This window comes from Adiantum capillus-veneris, chromosome 17 (assembly GCF_014529385.1).
Source record: "Adiantum capillus-veneris isolate H3 chromosome 17, ASM1452938v2, whole genome shotgun sequence".
Lineage (NCBI taxonomy): Eukaryota > Viridiplantae > Streptophyta > Polypodiopsida > Polypodiales > Pteridaceae > Adiantum > Adiantum capillus-veneris.
The window spans coordinates 54782663-54790841 of NC_140947.1; positions in this window are offsets into that span (position 1 = coordinate 54782663).

Consider the following 8179-nt stretch of genomic DNA (forward strand, 5'->3'; position numbering starts at 1 on the left):
CTCCTTGAATTATTTTGGGTGAAAGAGGAAAATGTATGCAAGTAAATAATATAATAAAAGTAACCAATGAGTAGAAATCAATTTTTTGTTTTCACGAGGGTGAGGGTGAAAATGTGGGAGTGATTTGTATAAAGGAAAAATATGAGGTTAGAGTATGTACATATTGGCAAAAATATATATATATATATTTTATATAATTATGGTGTAAGAGGATGAAAGAAGGTGTACATAGGTTTAATAAAACACACACCTACGTAGAAATATTTAAATAAAATACCAAAATAATTATTAAAAATCCCTATATTTAGGCCATATATACAATGAAATATTTACACACAAAGAGGCCATAATATACTTTTATTTTTTTATTTTTTTTATTTTTTTTGGCTCACCTAGCCCAGTGACTAGCTAGCTGAGGGTTTTTAAGAAGATATGGGAAAAGTCCCGTGACTCACGCACGCCTATGTACAGTGAAATGGTAGGGATAGCCACAGTGTTTGGGTGATTTTGGTAGGGTGAGGTAACTCACTGTGGCAATTACAAAGAGCCGAAAAAACGGCTATCATCATGTAGTCTACAGCCACTAGAATGTAGAGTTTACCATTCTTTGTTCTAGGCAGAGGACCCATAGCATCAATGCCCCACTTTTCAAAGGGTCCATTTGCGAGCACTATTTGCCTCGGACCATGCACCAACCTTTTATTTCCATTTACCAGACAGTTATGACAACTTTTACACCAATGTTGGACATCCACATACAAGCTTGGCCAAACATACCCCGCAAGCAAAATCTTCTTCACAATTAATTCTTGGGCAAAATGACCACCACATGCCTCTTCATTCAAAACTTTTAAAATGGTTGGAATTTCCTCAATAGTTGGTACTCTTATGCACACTTGATCCTTCCCTCTTTGATAGAGGGATCCTTCTAGGAAAAGATAGAAACTTGCCTTCTTCACGAGTCTCCTCTTTTGAGCTTTAGTGAAGTCTTGTGGAAACTTGCCCTCCAAAATGAAGCCAATAATTGGAGCCAATGACTCTAACCCCTGGTATCTTGATTGCTTGACAATTGCTGCCACCATGATGACCTTCACTTCTTTCTCAACACATGTAATTGCTTGTTGTGCAAGTAAATCAGCATCTTCATTTTTTTCCTAGGAATATGATATAGTTGCACTTCTTCAAACTGATTAAACAACATACGAATGGCATGAACCTTTGTCTTGAGGCTTTCATTCTTGCATGCCAAAATGCCTAAGATTTGCTTCACGATGAGAAGTTCATCCCCCTTTACCATGAGACGTTGTATACCTTGACTAATGCACATCTTCAAACCATGAAGTAGTGTGTCATATTTTGCTTCATTATTGCTGGTTGGTGAACCTGGTAGATTGACCTTCTCTTTCATGACCACCTCTCCACTTGGGTTGAACAACAATAGCCCTCCCCCTGCTTTTCTTGTGACTCGTCAAAAAGTTCCATCAAAGAACAAGGTAAAAGCATTAGGAATACTTTTAGGTGGTGGCAATGTAGGGTTTTTACTTCAGGCACCTTAATCTCCTTCTCATGTTCCCTATAAGTGAGAATCCTTGCCAATTGTGCACGCACACTATCTTCTACCTTGAAAGAGTATTGGAACTCTTGCAACTCCATAATCCACTTAGAGATCCTAGTACTAAGATTCATTTGAGATGACACCTAAGGGAACAAATTTTCTACAGTGAGAATTACAAAAGGTTTTGGTAGCAAGTAGGATCTAAACTTTCTCACCGAAAACATGAGATAAATCATCATGAGTTCTACCTCCATGTAGCCTCTCTCCAAAGCATTCATGATCCTACTAGCAAAGTAGATGGGTTGCATCCTGGTACTATGGGGATCTTGTTGTAGCAAAACAACACAAATTGTTTCTTTCCCAACACTAGAGCTAACAAAGAATGTGTACTTGGAAACAAGGAGGCATAAGTGCTGGTAGCTCTGACAGAATGACTTTGATGTTGCAGAAATATTCTTCAAGCTCATCAGACCAAACAAACTCGACTTGTTGTGTCAATTTTTGCAAAGGGTGAAGTAACTCCGAGGCTAAGTGAATGAATCGTGACATATACTTCACCTTTGAATGAATGAGATGACCTCTTTAATAATCTTCAGTGATGGTAGCTCAATAAGATCGTTTGCCTTAGAAGGATCCACCTCAATACCTTTATAGGAAACCTTGTGACCAAGCAAGATCACTTCATCCTCACCTATGTGGCACTTGTCGGGGTTGAGTTGACCTCCCATGTCGTAAAGTTTTTTTAAACCTTCTTCTACCTTTTGTAGATGCAATGACTTTGAGCTATAAATGCAGAAATCATCAATGAACACCCTAATTGACTTTCCAAAGAATGCTTGAAACACCATGTTCATGAAATGTTGGAAAGTTGCAGGAGCATTTGTGAGGCCAAATGGCATGACGGTAAAAGCATAACAACCCCAAGGAGTGATGAAGGTTGTTTTCAACTGTTCCTCCAATGCAATCCCTATTTGAAAGTAATCTGAGTAGCCATCACACAGAGTGTACTTCTCATGACCAGCTACCTCATTTAGTATCTCATCCTAAAATGGGAGGGGAAAGTGATCTCTTTTTGTTGCCTCATTGAGCGGACGGTAATCCACACACACCCTCCACTTGCCATTTTTCTTGGGAGTGACAACAATGGGAGAGACCCACTCTAAATTCTCCACTGGATAAATGAAACCTGCTACTAGAAGCTTTCTTACCTCCTTGAGTAGAGCTTGCTCCTTAATGACTCCTAGCCTTCGTAGCTTTTGAGCTTTAGGTTTGTTCTCTGGCTTTAGCTCAATCTTGTGTTGAACATCATCTATTCCACGCATGTCGGTGTAGTCTTTAGCAAAAATCATAGGAAATTTCCTTAACACACCTTTGAACTCCTCTCTTTCATCCTTTGTAAGTGTTGTAGACAACATACCTTCTAACATTCCTTCATCTTCCACATTTTGGTTCTCGTGGGAACCTACCTCCTCCAAACCTTGACAAGAGGTCTCTTGGTTGGTTGGCTTAAACCTTACCCCCATGACTTCGATGGAAGACTCCTCTTCAGTAATGCTGCCGCTACTTTCTTCTTCTGAAGTGTTATCAGTCCAATGTTCTTCCGTCTCACTTTGAGATGATTCTTCATGGAGATCCTCTTGATGTAGCTTCTTCATGTCAAAGACAACCTTCTTATGATTGTCATTCCTGCAAATTAATTTTTCACTCTCCCAATACTGCAAAGCTCGCATTTTCATTAGCCATGGTCTTCCTAGGATAAATGGATAACCACTTCCCTTGGTCGACATAACATAAAAATCCACCGCCTTCTTAATGCCAAAGGCCTCTTCAAAGAAATTTTTACAAATGCCTACACACCTAGCCTTGCTATTGTTTGCCATCTTGACTTGATTTCAGGCGTCTCATGGATGTGCATGCCTAGTCTTTGCATGAGTCCCTCTGTCATGATGAAAATTTGTGCACCCCCATCCACTAGACTTTTCCTAACCAATCTCCGTTTGATGTAACAATCTAGCACAAGTGTAATGTCCTCATTCATTTTAGCTTGTGCAATTTTTACAACATGCACACTCTCTTTTACCTTTCTCCTAGTGCTAACTACCCTTGTTAAATCCCTCCTAACTTCTGGACATAATGCAAGAAATTGAGGCCATGAGATATCAGGACCCTTACCTCTCATGTCTTCCAACAAATTGTACGGAGCCATACCATGTCTAAGAGGGAAGTCTTGGAGGTTAATACGATGTCCTGTCCTCTTGGTTTCCTTGGTCTCCTTTGCCTTCTTTTCTTGTCCATGGTCACTTTGTGACGTAACTCCTTCTTTCTCCTTACCTTTTCCTTGGCCATGCTTAATGCCATTTGCTTCCAGGTCAACCCTTGTTGGAATTTGTCACCTCTACCACATGCACATTTGGGTCTGGCAAAGGTGGAACTCCTTCCACTCCTCGTGGAGGTGGTCTTGCTCCATTTGGCCTTTATAGAAGCCATGGTTGTTGACTAGTTCCTTCACCTGCATTCATCACTGGGTAGTTCAAGTTAGGTCTCCCTGGCTCCCCATGGGGCCAAGGACAATTATACATCCCATGTCCAGACTCTCCGCAATTCCAACATTGCAAGACTCTCCTAGGTCGTGGTGGCTCTCGCTCTTCTAACTTCTTTGCTTGTCCCTTAGGACCTATAGCTTGTGCAAGGGTGAATTGACAAGTTACTTAAGGATTCATTTAAATTTTCAATTACCTCTGCTGTTACCTCGAGAATTTCTCTAGATGTTGATGCTTGCAATTTTTCTTTAGGTCTAGGACCCTCTATTAGAACCTCTTCTCTTAGACACTTTTCCTATACTTCTCAATAGCCCTAGTTTTAGCTACATCAAAGGCAGCAGGTGTACCCGCCTCAACTTTTATCTTACGTGTGGAAAAGAGACCGGCTATGAACCTCTCCTTCTTTAGGAACTTTGCACCATCACTAGGGTTAGCAACATTTGTCACCCATACAGCCCAAAGACGTAGAAACTCTTTTTTATACATGTAGTAGTCATCTAAGTGTTTTTGTTTGTGAGAAACAATGTCTTGCCATAGCTTTTGAGTGTTTTGGGGATCAAAGAAATATCGTTTGAAATGATTCACAACTTCTATGTAATTCCCTTTAACTTCCTCAGGCAAAGAGTCAAACCAAGTGCTAGCATCTTTCTTAAGCACCACCTCAAACATTTCTACACATTCTTGATCAGTTAGCATTCTGTTGATACGGCAAGACATCTTGAAATTCGCTAAAAATAATTCTTCATTCTCTCCAGGCTCTCCAAAGAGAAGAGGATATCCGGACATTTGGCATTGGGCCTCCATTGAATCAGTTTCAAAGTGACAACACATTTTTGTTTTTCTTTCTTAAAAGATTTACACAATAATATTTTCTAAATTGCAATCTATTCTACAACAAAATAAAAATATTCACATCAAATGACCTATGATAATCAATAAGAGGCAGGATGACAGGGTTTGGTGACGCGAGAATTTCTCCTACTCTTTGGGCACCAAATATGAACACCATACGTTGTTGAAAATTAATTTTTCTACTAATTGCAATGTTTATTCTAATGTGTGGAGTGAAATGGAAGGAAAAAACATATATTCTTGGGCCATTATCCATTATCTATGCATGACCTAATTCTTAAAACAAAACAAAAATATAGACATCCAAACTAAGGTCGTACCTAATGAGAGGCAAAATAAAAGGATTTACTGAAGCGTTTATCTCGACCAACCTAAGAGGACCACGTTGAAATTGCAACTTAGTACTAACCATTATGTGTACCTTTTGCCTTGCAATGGGAATGAAAGGATCGTACAATTTTTTGTGATTCATGCAAACTACTTGACTATGCTAAAGGTTGATCCTACACAAAAATACACAAGCCCTCCTCCATGGGGGCACCAAAATTGAGGCAGTCAGAGGCAGGCAACAAGAGAGGCGACCTCCAAACACCTCTCAAGGCTCCCGTGCTGCTCAATTGGGGCTGGGGCAACCACAAGCAAGAAACAACAACAACAAACCCACAACCAAACAAGCGAAGGGGCACCACCTAGTTATGGTATGTGAACTAGGACGCAAGAGAGATTTTGGCACAACAAAGAAGATGCGCCACAAAACACACACAAGCAATCTCACACCAAGACACAAAATGGACCAGAGAGAGCTAGAGAAAAGGGAAGAGAGAGAGGAATGGATCTTGCGTAATACCTTATTTGTGACTTGCAAATGCAGATGGTTCGTTATGTTGCTATGGTAGAGCTTGTACAAAACTCACTCAATTCTTAGTGAATGCTAAACATTGCCAACACATACACACTGTCTTAGGGTGTGGGAGACCTCTCACCACAATACCCTCTTACAATGGACACAAAATTGGGAATGAAAACACATTAAAACAAGATCAAACGATAGAACTCAAAATGCACAAGTCACCTTGAATTCACTAAACCGTATCGCACAAGTGGAAGGACAAAGATTGAACATCGAATCACGCCTTTGATGCACCAAACCTCAATTTATTGATGATGGAGGAACATATACAATAGTGGTTTTGAGATTTTGAACTCATGCTCTTGCACTTGCAATGTGTAGCTTGAAAGCTTCTCTCACACCAAGAGTGAAGCTCACAAAGTGGTTGCTACACCTAAGTCTCTCCTCACGCATAGAGTGTTGGGGTGCTATGTGAGGTATTGGAGGTTGTTTTACAAGAAGGAGAGGGCCTATTTATAGGTTGGAGACCCCTCATTAAGATTATTGGAAATCTTAATTTACAAGCTAACAAATTTGGATTATGATTTTTTCTGAATATGAAAACATTGCGGACCTTCCTGTCTGCTTGAGTCATGGATGTGGGCTCAAAAGAGAGCATTATTGATGGTAGATAAGGTGAAAATAGAGTTTTAAGGAAGGAGAGAGAGACAGAGAGAGAGAGAGAGAGAGAGAGAGAGAGAGAGAGAGAGAGAGAGAGAGAGTTACTATGCATATATCTTGAGGTGAGGTGCCTTTTATGGTTAGGTCAATGGCTATTTTGTATTAGTATGCTAGTGGTTAGTGTTAGTAATCACTAGAAGTTTAATGATATATTTACAATGGGTAGAATGGGGTGGATGATTGAAGTAAGATGGTTGAATGAAGTGAGGAAATCCTTGTGATAGTGAAGCTTGAAGAAGTACTTACTTGTGTTGGTTCCCAAAATGATTATCGATCATCTTCTTCATCTTCTCTTCTTTATGTCACCGCCGCCAAGGTTGATTATCACGATGAAAATGGCAATTTGGTTGATGAGATCTCTTAATTTGAAAATTGTAGAAGTAATAGAGAGAAGCATAGAGATTGTGTATGTACATGTAGAGATCATATGAGAGCTATGGGAGTAAGAGGGAGGTTGGCGACAGAAACCATGAAAGGTGCAGGTTTGAGTGAGGGATTGAGAGGAATGAGTGGGTGTGTGTGTGGAAGTGTGGAAAGAGGTGAGAGAAGACTATGGGCTACTTGTGAGAAAAGTGGGCAGACTGGGGTCCACTCAAAAAATCCTAGCTCACCAGTGGTTGCTCAAAAAATCACCAAAATTTTTGAGGTGATTATTTAGCTCTTGGTACACATTTTCTCTTTTGACCACCGCTTCAAATTCGGAACCGCCGCTTCAAATTCAGAGTGGAGATGGATATACAAAATCCCACAAAAATACCTTTTTTCTTCACAAAAAAGTCTTCAGTGGCCCCCTTTTGTTGAATTTGCATATGGATCCAAAGGTGAGTCCGTCCTTGCATGAGAGCATGACCTAATTGATTCTTAGGGGTTTGAAAATATGCATGGTTGTGGATTATGCATAAATATAATACATGGATATGATGGAAAAAAATAGGTTAGTGTATAAACAATTCGTGGAATCTGGAATTGTGTCACCTATATATAAATATAAAATGGAAAAAAGAGATATATGAAAATATAAGGAATCAAATGAGGGGACCCTCATTTGTTTTTATTGAAGTATATTTATTTACAAGAGATAAAAAAAAATACCTCTCTGAAAGGCAATGACTGATGATGAAAGGTATTTTTGAAGTTTTCCCTTGGAGTGGAGTCACACCAAAAATAAGAGAAGCTTGTGTGAAGATATTTTTATATGGAATAAAGAGTATTCAAAATGGTAAGAAAATTGTGGTAATGGTGAGTCAATGTACATAGTATACCTAGGAAAAAAACGCACACTTAGGTAGAAATATTTAAATAAATACCAAAATAATTATGAAAATTCCCTATATTTAGGCCCTTTGTACAATGAAATATATACACACAAATGGGCCATAATATATTTTATTTTTTTGATTTTTTTAAATTTTTTGGCTCAACTAGCCCAATGACTAGCTAGTAGAGGGTTTTAAGAAGATATGGGAAAAGCCCCCTAACTCATGCACGCCTATGTACAATGAAAGGTAAGAATGGCCATAGTGTTTACGTGATTTTGGTAGGGTGAGGTAACTCACTATGGCAATTACGGAGAGCCAAAAAATGGCTATCAGCATATGGATGTAATTATACAAAAGATAGATTGAAATCCATGTAACTTTATGCTACACTAGTCCAAGTCGT